Source organism: Rhyacophila brunnea, unplaced genomic scaffold, assembly GCF_057557595.1.
Source record: "Rhyacophila brunnea isolate RB1 unplaced genomic scaffold, BYU_Rbru_1.0 scaffold_3, whole genome shotgun sequence".
Lineage (NCBI taxonomy): Eukaryota > Metazoa > Arthropoda > Insecta > Trichoptera > Rhyacophilidae > Rhyacophila > Rhyacophila brunnea.
The window spans coordinates 17,749,379-17,763,432 of NW_028232965.1; the positions used below are offsets into that span (position 1 = coordinate 17,749,379).

Sequence of the window (14,054 nt, forward strand, 5' to 3'; positions counted from 1 at the left end):
TCGGAAGAGTTTCCTGGTGTCATTTCTGCTTGCTGCCTCCTCTGCCGCTTCAATTTGCCGGTTCATAAAATTGCGCTTGTCCAACCGCACGGATCGTTTGACTACCCTGTCTTGGGTCTGGTAGTCAGTCCGGCGGTCCTCGGTTCGGTCGGGGTCTCTCTCCTCGTCTCTCAGGGCTTTCAGCCTGGCTCGTTCACCAATTTCAACCCACGTTTCGTCAGACATCCACTTTGGCTGCTCACTCCTTCTGGTACCAAGGACGGTACGAGCCGACGACACAATCGCACTCTTTATGAGGCTCCAGTCCGCCTCAATGAGGTCGGATTCAGATTTGTGCCGCTCGTAGATACAATCTACACTATCTCGTACAGCAGTTTCGAAGTCGGTCCGAATTCTTCGGCTTCGGAGCTTCTCAACGTCAATTCGTTCGCACTTTGGAGGCCTCGCCTGGCGACTGAGTTTTACTCGGATGTTTCCAATAAGTAACTCATGATCGCTATGGATATCGGCGCCTCTGTAAGTACGCACGTCGAGAAGTTCCTTTCGGTGCTTCAAGCTGTATAAGAAGTGGTCAATCTGCGTCCTCGTGCGTCCATCAGGAGACGTCCACGTATATTTGTGAATGTCTTTGTGGGGAAAAACAGTGCCTCCGATTGCAAGCTCGTTCAGAGTGGCGAATTCTACGAGCCGCTCACCATTATCGTTGGGGTCACCGAGGCCGTGTCGTCCTATCACCGTGGGGCCAAGCACCGGGTCTGCTCCTACTCTCGCATTATAATCCCCCATTACAATCACGCGGTCTCTACGGGGGATGGCGGAGACTGCCGCGTGGAGAGAATCGTAAAAAGCATCCTTTGTCTGCGCGTCGGCATCCTCAGTGGGGGCGTAGCACTGAAAGACGGTCAATGAGCTACCAGGCGTCTTGAAGGAGGCACGTATCAGTCTCTCCGAGATTGGTTCCCATTTCACGAGGCAACGGGCCGCTCTCTTTGACATCAACACTGCCACTCCCTGGCGATGGTATTGCTCCTGACCTGAGTAGACAATAGAGTAACCCTCAATCAACTTTCTCCCGGCTCCTTTCCAGCGCACTTCGCTCAGCCCTAGGATGTCCACACCATAGGTGTGCATGATGCGTGTGGCGTGCAGGTCCTTTCCGGGGGTACGCAGGGTGCGAACATTATATGTCCCAATGCGCATACTCGAGTTGTTAGAGAGGATTACTCTACCTGTTTCATTGTCCATTTCCATGCAAGGTCGTCGTTTTACAGAGCCGGTTGTCGTCCGAGGCTGCTGTGTAGGTGTTATGTTAATCTGTTTCGTTTAAGGAGGCAAGGTGATTAGCCCAGCGCTCCCGAGGCCTGAGCCACGAGGGCCCTGAAGGTCGGCTCGACCAGGTTTTTCTGTCGGGGATTTCCTTCCCTTAGCCAGAAGGCCAGTTTTATGGCGCCGGTCACTCGCCCTTCGCCCCCTGCTGTTAGCTACAGCATACGCTGCATTGCCCGGAGGTCGCCACGGGGAGGCCAGCAGATGGGACTTGCTGGCAGTTTGGCATTTCCCAACTTTTGCTATGAACACATCTACTGGCGTCAATGTGTCCACTTGGGGCCGACCAGCCGTTGACCACCAGAACATACATAAAATAGTATTCTTTTAAACCTCTCGCTCTAATGTTTTAGAATATAGTCATATTTCAGTACATAAATGTGCAGTGGTGTTAAGATTTTTTACATTTATTAATTTTTAAAAGCATTTATAAAACCATCAGTATAATTTATGTCGACATTATTATAGTGAAATATTTACGATAAAAAATTATATTGATAATCTCCGTGATCCCAAATTTGACAAGAATTAGGCATTTTATTATTAAAAAAATGGGCAAGATTAACACATTTGAAAATAAATCTAAAGATACTATTTATAAGCTATGTCTTTGACCATTCAAGTGTAATAAACATCATACGAATAATGATTGCTTTATAATAATTATTGACCTAAGAATAAGGTAGTGTTTTTTTGAAATACGCCATTTCTTTTGGCATTCCCCAGTGGTTCAGCTACAACATACGGCTGTAGCCATAAATTGACAAACTAAAACTGAAGTAGGGAGTAAGAACATGTTAACGCGCGTGTTTGAACATGTATCTAACCGGAAAAAAAATCTTTTTTTTAAACGGTCAATATAGTTTTTTATCGTAAATATTTCACTATAATAATGTCGACATAAATTATACTGATGATTTTATAAATGTGTTTAAAAATTAATAAATGTAAAAAATCTTAACACCACTGCACATTTATGTGAAATATGAATATATTCTAAAACATTAGAGCGAGACGTTTAAAAGAATACTATTTTATGTAATAAAAATACTTTATGCAGTCATCAAATGTTTCAAATAAATATAAAGGATAATAAGGCTTCAAAATTATATAAATAGATTATCTACAACGTTTAAGGAATGTCCAGGATCATGCTTTGAAAATAGAATAAAAGCTCCATTTTGACCCACGCTGAGCAAGTCCGCCCTTAATAACTACATATAAGTATATGCACTCAGCTCATATTGAATATTATTAAAACAATGTGTTCATATGAAACTGGATGAATTATATTGCAGAATATTGAACGACTTGGAAGTCGACAAAATGTAACAAACACAACAAGACCAGGCCTGCACCCCACCTGATGTCAATCAGGCGTATCACGAGATACTATGGTCAGTTATTTTTATCTGGGAATATGTATGGAAAAGTTACCCAAGATTGTGGTCATCAAACACTAATGACTAAAGTGTGCTTTGAGTTTACTAGACTTTCGAACTACAATATACATGGGATAAAAGAGCATAGAGAGTAGGTATTCAATATTTATATAGAAGATAAAACCTGCACTATGTGGAGGCCGATATGATATGGTCAAAAGAAGAAAAAGAAGAATATAAGTAAGGTACTTTTGCAAAAAAATAGCAATTTTGTATTTGGGACTCCAGCAGTTCTATTATTAATAGTTGCAGAGATTTATCCCGATGTCCCATCATGATGTTAAAATCTTCGAATGTAGACAGGTCCGTTCGATGGGTTTCGACCTCCAATCCAAATTTCAAATCTTCAAACCTTCAAATATACAAAAAAAATGCTTAACCCACCTTATGCCTGACGATATAAGTAAAATAATATTATATAAGTACATATACGATAAAATAAATATCTATTATGTTATTAATGTTTTTTTTAGTAGGTCTTGATCGCTTTCCTAGGGTTGGTGGCCGCTTACTGCAAAAGAACCAAATGCGTTTTGGCAGTCGTCACCTTTCTCCACTGACCAATTCAATTCGTGTTCGAGATTCGTGTGACAGTTTGATTTGCCGAAACCGCAATACGCTATTCAAATACATCGGCCCAATCAAATATGACAGAGAATTTCGTAAACGTATGATGAAAAATTCAGTTATAAATTAGACGGTTTGTTAGTGGGTATATCGTGCACTTGGGGATGTCTCTAGCTAAAAAGAAATAAATCGTTGATAGTACCTCCATATTATCTTCCATACGATTTAAACAGGCAATATGGGAATATTTTGATTATTTTAATAAATAAAATATAAATGGAAGAGACTACAAGGCATCAATAATCAAACTTACATCATACATCAAATTCAGTCAAATTACGTGGCAGATAATAAAATAATAATAATCGAGATGAATCGAAGGATCTTTGGAAGACCTTCGTCTAGTGGTGGATCGATCGAAATAAATTCAATCGCACTAATCCTGTACTTTTTATAAATTATAGTATTCGGTACTGCACTCACGGTGGACGAGCAATGACGTATCGACTTATAATGCCGTGGGTCCCGCTCCCGGGCTGAAATTACGGGTCTGGAAATCTTTCAATCTGTGTTTGTACTCAGAGTATGGACCCAATAGATTGAGTAATTACCCATTTCTCGTAAAAACAAAGATATTTTGCATAATACAACTTCCACTCTGTAGAGGCCCATAATATGTTAGGATCGAACATGGTGATATAAATTAAATACGGGTTCATACAAATAAAAAATAGTTCGTCAAATTCAATCGATACATAATATAACATCGTTATATTTTTTTTCCATAGTACCTTCCGTCTATTAGACCATGATGATTACAATAGTACCGTCAAATGGGGTGAATAAAGCCATTTTTTACCCTTTACGACAATGTATCTTTATATTCATTCTGTATTATTCAGACATCAATGACCTAAAACCTGTTTCTATGGTCCTACATTTTTACAAAAATATTTTTCAAATATCCTTAAAAAATATTTTATAAACACCAAATGTTGTTTAATGTCTTTATTTAATTTGCGTCGGGGTGAATATAGACAACATTGCTATTTCCTAGTGATAAAAATTCAGGGTGGGGTATGGTGTAATAAAACCAAAGCGTTGGAGCGGACCTTAGCCAATAGATGAGCGGACCCTTTTTTGAGTTGCCCCGCTCCGGGACCTAATACTTGTTCCGGCTCCGCTCCGGGTAAAAAGTTTTAATAAGTATTATACACTTATACAAATGTTAAAAAATAGATAGTTTTTAAATAATCGTCATTTTCATTATTAATTCTATTATTCCAAAATTCCGGCAGCAAATCGTCTCTCATTATTTGCCTCTTCTGTCAAAATAGTGGAGGTAAGTGTCAAAATATACTATTTTCATTGGACTTTAGGACGAAAATTTTATAATAAAAAAAAACATCCGGAGCAGTGGAGCACCACAGATTTTCGGTGCTCCGGCTCCGCTCCTGCTCCGGGTAAAATTCCAATGCTCCAGTGCTCCGTGCTCCTGCTCCGAGCTCCGCTCCAACGCTCTGAATAAAACAACGTAGGTATTTATTTGACAAGTGCAGTAGTAAAAATATAATATAGTATTATATTATATTATAATACGAATTTTCGATTATCTTGTTCCCGAGTGCAAAAGTAAGTCACATTAATTGGAAGAAGAGGCCGTTCGATTATCGCTAAATCCACGTGGCAACAGAATCAATCCACGTGGGCCAATTATATTATAGACACGTGTTTGATTTCGTTACTGTGTGAACGAAACACGTGTCGAATACAAATAATTTTATATATGGTAAGGTATATCTATTTTTTTAATGTAAGTACTTAATACAATACAGATGCTTCTGAATATTGAATACCTACCTACCGTATGAGTAAACCATCTAATATAGTTTATTTAGTATTAATGAATACAATTCGTTAAGTAGGTACCTATATTTTAAAATGTCAAATTTAAAACAAGATAAAGTACCTATTATCTCTAACACATTTTAATACAGGTACAAAATCACAATAATGCAAATAATACTTGAACAACTTAAAAAGAATATTCAGAAAGAAAGCGGAAATAAGTTAACAAGAGATCAATTAATAGTTTTGGTGTTGCCCGTTTACTTAATCTAATAATCTCGTCACCTGTACGATATTATTCCTATGAATTTAAGTAGGTGTGTGTGTGTATTTATGGGAACACAATAGATTGCAATCTTTTTTTTAATCACCGGCAAAAGGAAAATTCTCTCATATTGTGAAATAAGATATGACCGAAATAAACAGGTAAAGTTTTGACACACGCGTCTAAAATATCACAATGAGATCAGTGATCACAATAGAACATTTGATCGAGTAAAGAAAAAAAAACTATACGAGATAAAGTTTCTAATATTGAGATGAAATTCGATGATGGTGCCGCATTACTATCACGGAAACGAGATGAAACGATGAAGACAGATTGACGGAGGTTTAAAATAAAAGCAAAATTTCTATGAGAAGAAATAACGTTTTTCTATTCTATTAATACTGTAAAGACCGGATACGAACAATGGACACAAAGCGCGTGGATTCGAATATTTAACCGGTTGACAAGGTGACAATGATGAGTAGGGAGACTTACTAATTAGTAATTACTAATGAAATAAGTAATAATAATATTATAATCTTTCAGAATGCGTGGAGAAATTCTTCCGCAAAAGGTATCATTAGTTACTAGTTATCTGCTGCCTGGAACAACTCCTTTTTGGGAGCAAATATGGTGAGAGATTTGCTATTTGCTAATAAAATTTAAATTGGTATATTGGAAATTTGAAGTTTGGTTTTAATATAACAAATAAGTTAAATAAAAGGATAAAGGTAAATGTTAAATAAATAATTTGTAAATTTGTAAAAAAAAGTTAATGTTCAGCTTGCTCATTTCACACGCATTTTTGTTTGATGGCAATAATTCTTAGGTACATATTGGCCAAAAAACTGAATATAAAAATGTATCATATTAAATGGACAGAGAAAATACATTTAATAATTTCTGAGACACCTTAATTATTCTGCTGAACCAATAATAACAATGAGAATTTATCATAAGATTCATAAGGCATAAATCCCACCAAAAAAGCGCTCGACGCGCTCACTACTGAGTAGGCCCCCTCCCACCCGCGCATTACCCTTCACCTATGTAATAAGGGGCTCAAGCAGCACAAAATAATTTTTATTATCAGCGTCTCTCATAACAGTCATAACAAAGCAATAAAAATATTATTAAATTTCTCGGGGCTTGTAATTAAAATCGGACACGCAATAAAATTAAACAATGAGTTCTCTGTTATTAAATAATGGCTTCTCGCCAGGTCGATCGACGACGCTTCCAGAGCGTGATTTTGCTCGCCGCGTTCAATGAATGGACTGCATTGTATTTTCGTTCATTCGTATCGCCGAGAAGCCAAAAAACGATGACTCATGGGGCGGGCGCGCATAATGCGTCGTCAAATCCAGTGGGCGCTGGCGTATTTGATTACGTTGTATTTTCGTTGATTTACGCGCCACTTGTGAAATTTGCGCGAGAGGCACACTTGCTGCGTTAAGTGGGTTTTACGCCTAAGGTGTCGATATTTAGATTCGTGACAATTGCATTGTAGAAAATTATCGTACCCATTTAAATTATTTTCACGAATAATGGTAAACGTTAAATGATCGCTTGGTATCGACTGTTCGCCCTTGCACAGTATTAACTTAATATGGATGTATGTAACAGATTCGTATAAGGCCTGGCTATTAGCCATACACTCAACCCATTGTTACCAAGTTACCATGTCCTGTTTTACGAACTAATTAAATATATCCTATATCCACTCATGGGATTCGAATGTGAGACAGATCGATCGCAAGCACAGTAAGCTAATTCCTGATATGCAGTATCAATACAAATATGTAATGATAATAACAGGGGATTGATGAAATTGGTGTGTGAAAAAAGAATCAACATTATGTCAATATCGTGTGTTTATTACCAAAAAATCTACGTCGAAAGTTGTATACGATATAACAATAGCATGTATGTAGGTGGGTACATCGACTTCAATAAACCATATTGCGTATGTTTTCATAGATCTCTATTATTGAAAATTAACTGAAAAGCTTCGGCGTGTTTTGTAAAGCTCAAAAATAATACAGAAGACTTACTTACGAACCGTTGTATTTTTCATCAAAAGCTTCCAGTATTACCAACTTTTTTCATGTCTTTGACATTGTGCCGCCTTTAATTCTCACGTTTCACTATTTATTCTAGGGATTTAACGAGAGGTGACCTACGATTGTAACCTCGGGATAATTAATATTTAACATGTAAAACCAGTGGGTACAGTGGACATTTTTAATCTCATCATACAATACTTATAACTATACATCAGTATATCACTATCTTAATAATTACATTGATTGTTAACATAAATGTTATTAAATAAGGAATTAATTGCGTTTACGTAAGTAAGCAGTGTAATCATTTATTTTCAAATAAATAAAGTGACAATTCTATAGATAATTTTCAAATAAATGACTGATGGAATATTCCATTTTAATCATATTCTTGTAAATTAAACCTATCAATAAACCGCATGTGAGTTGATAATGAAATAAAATACAGGTACGATTTCTAATTCATATAATGTCCAGTACCTAGATACACGTTTACTCCGAATAATCAACAGTTAATACCAAAAAATAAACTCTAATTGTTACAGCTTGTTATACCTACTCAGTGTTGCCAACCGTACTATAATTATAGTACAATACTATAATTTACAACCCGCTAAAAATGTAAAATACTATCATTTTTAGCCAATATCACAGAAATACTATAATTTTGAAGGATTCGAGATGAAAGATGTTCCTGTACTATACTTTTTTCAGAAATACTATAATTTTTACCCTTTTGTACTATAATCAACATAGAAAAAGATGGCAACACTGTACCTACTGCAATTTTTAATGATGTAATTATTTCATAAAGAATATTATATGATTTAATAACAGTTGACAGTGTTCTCCTAACCTGACGAAACCGATTGAAGTCGTAATTAAATTATATGGATTAAGTACCTACCTAATATATTTAACTTTACATTTACGTAATTTGAAAACACCTCAGAGAAATTTAATATACCTACAACCCCTAGAAAAATAAATTTTAACAAAAAAATACGACACCCAGCGAGATTCAAACCCGTGGCCCATAGTGCTCTAACTATTAAGCTATGCGTCTCCTATATAATTGTGACGAAGTAGTTTTTACAATTCTCACTGAAGTGCTTTCTAAATTGCGTTATTGTTTTGGCAATCGGCTTTTGTATTTAAAAAAAATAATTGGTGTCAGGTGCTCTCAAAAACTTTGATAGACCACATGGGCGCAAATCCCAGGGGGCACGGGTTGGAATCCCGCACGGTATCGTTTTTTTTCCTTTCAAAAAGATTTTTTTCTATGAGTTGTATATTTCTCTGTATGTGTTTTCAAAATTATTTATGCTAAGTACGGAATGTTACATTCTTAAATCTTGTGAATTATTCATTGAATAAAAAAGTTAATTTTATTATATTCATGTAATATTTATTTAATTTAATGCACCTAACATAACCATCGACGAAATTTGATTAAACCCGAACACAATATAGACAAAAGGAAAATACCTATGTATAATATTAATGTCTACCTATATAAGTATTTAGATAGTTGCTAAAACTAATACTTTTTGAGATAAATTTTAACCCAATAATTGATAATAATGTTTTTTTTTTTATTAATTTTTCAGCACATTTGTCGCTCACGTTGTGTTTTTTATTAATTTTGACACATGTAGGGAACACGTTTTCTATATTTTTGTTGGTAACACAAATGAATAAACTGAGATCAAAGGAATTTTCAGTTCTTGCCGCTTTCATTCATTGGTTGTTAGTTGTTATATTATTCTTTAATTCCAGTTATTTGTTTTCATTCAGAATGGCTGTTCACTTGCATAACAATAAACATCTTAGTACGCGTGTATCCAACACGACTAAACCGAGAGTGAACCACCTAGCTATTTAGACAATATGAGTAATAAGTAATAGTGGGAAACCATAATTGAACTCCTACATTAGTATATATAAAATCTACCTACATAATATTTTAGAATAATTATGGTTCATGACTAGGTATGTTTACCATACATTTCGATTTGAGCAGGATTGTCCGGGATGACGATGGGTCCCAAAATCCTGGCCGGCTTATCATTTTGTCTCAGTTTACAATGAACAGTCGTACAAATTTGTCCAAAGAACGGTCAAAAATGGAACTATGAATTACCATATGGACGCATTTCAACATCATTCGAATGTCAGATTCTGTCCAGTTGCGAGTCTTGATTGGGTAGTTTTTGACTGTGGCTACCCCATCTATTCTTAAGATAAGTTTTTAGGTCTGTACCTACATGTTTTCTGATTCACATGCAAGAGATCGATAATTTTAGTCATAAAACGCCATCAAATATTGAATTTTTTAGCTATACAGAGAGTATAGACAAATATTAAGCCAACCCCTATAGATGGCATCACATCATATCACATAAACCATGTGCAGTTTTGTTATTGACATGTCAGTCATCGCCAGACAGTTTACCTAATAAATGGTACGAGGGTGGGTCAATAATTCCTTAGAAAAAAGCATTAAAACAGTTTTTATTTTTGTATTTTTTTTTTTTCTCAACATAATCTCCTTGGAGCTCAATACACTTGGTTAGACGTTTCTCAATTTTTTTTAAACCGTCAGAAAAATAAGTTTTCGGAAGGTCCTCAAAATAAGCATTTGTCCGATCGATGACTTCTTCATTTGAAAAAAAACGTTGTCCACTTAGCCATTTTTTTAAGTTTGGGAAAAGGAAAAAGTCACTGGGGGCTAAATCTGGCGAATACGGTGGGTGGTCGACCAATTCGAACTTCAATTCTTCAATTTTAGCCATTGATCGTAAACATGTGTGAACACGGGCATTGTCCTGATGAAAGAGGATTTTTTTCCTGTTTAAATGAGGCCGTTTTTCTTCAATTTCGTTTTTTAGCTGGTCCAATAAAGATGCATAATAATCCCCTGTTATTGTTTTTCCTTTTTCCAAATAGTCAACGAAAATAATTTCACGTGCATCCCAAAATACAGTAGCCATAACCTTACCAGCTGATTTTACGGTTTTCGCCTTCTTTGGACATGGTTCGCCTTTCGCAATCCACTGCTTTGACTGTTCTTTCGTCTCGGGAGTATAGTGGTGTATCCATGTTTCATCTACAGTCACAAAGCGACGAAAAAATTCATCCAGATTGCGTTGCATGAACGACAACAGGGCTTTAGAGGCCACCACCCTATTGCGTTTATTGTCGACTGTGAGCAAACGCGGCACCCATCTTGCAGAAAGTTTTTTCATGCCCAATTTGTCATGTAAAATAGAAATGACGCTACCTTTTGAGATCCCTGTAACCTCAATTATCTCACTCAACTTTAATCTTCGGTCACTTAACACCATATCGTGGATTTTATTGATCATTTCTGGTGTAGTCACCTCTACAGGACGTCCTGAGCGTGGTTCATCCTTTGTTGATGTACGACCACGTTTAAATTCATTTAACCAGTTATAAATAGTTGCAAGTGAAGGAGCAGATATGCCGTGAACTAAATCCAACTCATTTTTTATTTCCTTTGCTGTTAACCCTTTTATATTAAAATGTTTAATAACAGCTCTAAACTCAATTTTCTCCATTTTTGTAATTTTTAAATGTACGAAAATAAAAAACAACAACCCGACCAATCTGATTGAAACTTCGCAGCATACTGAATCGGTAGTGCCGCTGCATGAAAACAAACCGCTTACAGTACTAGTCGCGCCACCTGTCGGCTTTTCTAAGGACTTATTGACCCACCCTCGTACTAAAATAATGTTAAAATATTTCGATTATATGGATGGTGAAAATCAAATGATTAATATATGATTCATAATTATTGTTTCTAACTTAACGATATTGTGGTTTTTTATTCAATAAATAATTCTTATTTTATTTTGTCCCGGATAGGAAATATCTTCTTTTTGGACATTGGCGATGGCTTCGGCCATTTTCTCTCTGTTTATATTCTATAACCTCATTTATATAGCTCATATATAAATAATAATAGTCTACACGTCATAGCATAAATTAATCAGGTATTAGGCCCAATCCAGACCGAAAACATTATTCGGATCTACTAGTAGTCTGGGTGCACGCAGAAATAGGATCCCGCGCTTATGAGGTAACTAAATTCAATACTTATTCCGAAAAAATAAAAAAAAATGCAATACGAATCCAAGACAAAACTGAGCAAATTTTACAATTTTGACATGAGCAAGAAGAAATAATTATGTTAAAAAAATGCGTTTCATGCAATGCATGCTTGATCTCAGGTAGATACAGAATTGAATGTTAACAGGTATTCAAATACACAAGTGGTTAGACATTAACCTTATAAATAATACTTCAATTTCCAAATATATTTACGTGACTATTATAAATATGAAATACGGTTTTTCGTATTCTTTGACATTTTTTAATTTATTTTAAATGTTATTAAAAGTACTTTTTAATTCATGAGGAATAATAAACTGGTGCTGGAGTAGACCCCCTGGTTAAACCCACCCCTGACCGAGCACCAAAATGAGCTACAAAATACTAAATCATGAAGAGCACAATAATATGTCATAAAATGTATTATTAACCAGAAGCCCATAATGACTAAAAAACAGGACAGTTTAGTTATTAAGTGCATTTTATAATTTCAGACAGGTTCAACCAACCAACGGTAAATTAAAATACTAATTTTAAAAATATACCTATGAGCATAAGAATAAACGATAGAATAAAGTTCATCATATTATTACATACTTTGCAATGGGGCGATTTTACCTATTCACTATATTTTTTTTCATTGGAGTACCTATGGGTAAATCATTCTACAGTAGCTCCATGTGTATGTACCTACTGCAAAACAAGCCGATACACATGCGAATCGCCTATGACGCACTGTTAATTATTAATTATTTAATTTACTCGATGCTTGGCTACATTAAATCTCGCAAATATACCTACTGCTCTCACACCCCAATGACAAATTAATTTGACTCTTGTGAATATTATAATATAAATGTTATATTATACGTAGATACATGTCTAAAATATAATAAATTAATAACAGTGCGAAAGTTAGCAAAAATTACGAATAATATAAATTATAAACCGAATATTATTTCCCACAGATTAATTTATTACCATGCATTTAACCTAGGTATTGAGATCATGTCCTATATCTAAACGTGTCCGGAAAAATGTACGTATGCAGTTGGCCGTACCCTTAGACTATAGATACATCCGTACCACAGTTCGTACAGGCCGTACCACAGTTCAACGTGAGCTGTTGTATCGGAAGGAATTATCCGTATGGCTTACAGCATTTAGATTAAATTCATGTATAAATAAAACACTTAAAAATATGTAATAAAAACCACATGAATACATGGGAAAGACATAATAAAATAGGGAAGTAGGCAATCTTTCAGCTGTAATTAATTAAGTATGTATTGTATTTTATAAAATGTAAGTATTTTGCCACTGGTTGTCGATTCCGCATTGTAGTCTCAAACCATGTAAAATTAAATAATTCGTTTTATCGTATTCTTGTTGCTATTAGCCATTATCAAAATAAGCGTTTCATATTCTTTTAAAGTTACGACAGTTATATTATTAAATCTATGTTTACGACATCTTTATTTTACAATATTTAGTTATCGCTTCTGTTCGGTTCTTTAAAACCCTCGATAATATGCCATAGAAGAAAAAAATCCTCCACTTGAGTTCATATTATTATCTTGGACTCAGGAAGTTATCGTTGACTATGAGAATCATCTCAGGGTAGAAACCGTGATGAGTTGAAGGGCCTTGTGACACTTGCCAGGCCCGTGGCTAGGGTGGAGTTTTAACTTGATTATTATCGTCAGAATAACAAGATTTATATTTTCGTCAACACAGTAAAAAGTAAGAAAAATGTTTTTTTAACTAAATTAACAAAGAAAGGCTAAATCATTCTCAAGTTAAAAAGAAATTAGTAACTACTGATAGGTACATAGGTACAAAATAAGGGCTTTTAAAAAAATAATGCAACTTGTGGGTTAGTCTGCCTACAGTGCAGTTGAGGAAGTACATATTTAATGCCATGATGACTGACCGTTCAACGTTTAATCACATCTACATTGAGCTCATGCAATAGACTAAGAAAACGAAGACTTCTAAATTAAAAAAAAACTCTTTCTGTTTATTATTATTATTATTCAATACTGAATATAAATAAGGTTTTAAGAATGTATGATTCTTTATTATAGAAAAACATACTATTTTTGAAAATACTTAACACACATATTCGTCTCTAAGCTATCGATCCGATAAGGATAAGATCCGCCAAGTCCAATTTTCAATCGATCTATGCTCCAAACTGGTTTATAACCTGTTAAGAGTGGTCTAGTCCCATCTTTTAATCATATACAGTAAAAAGTAAAGTACCATATTCTTTCCTAAGGCAGGGTTGTCTTTAAAGACTCCTTAACGAGGAATAGTTGTTAGCCATCCGTCCATCCCATTGAGTCGTTGCACCGGATAAAATTCACATTGGAAAAATAACAAGCATTTTTTTAATCA

At 35.2% G+C, this 14,054-nt stretch overlaps 1 protein-coding gene across 1 annotated transcript in view; it reads right to left on the minus strand.

Annotated features, from left to right (window-relative positions):
* Reck (Reversion-inducing-cysteine-rich protein with kazal motifs) overlaps positions 1-14,054 on the minus strand; it is a 168,159-nt gene that overhangs the window by 41,595 nt on the left and 112,510 nt on the right. The window lies entirely within an intron of this gene.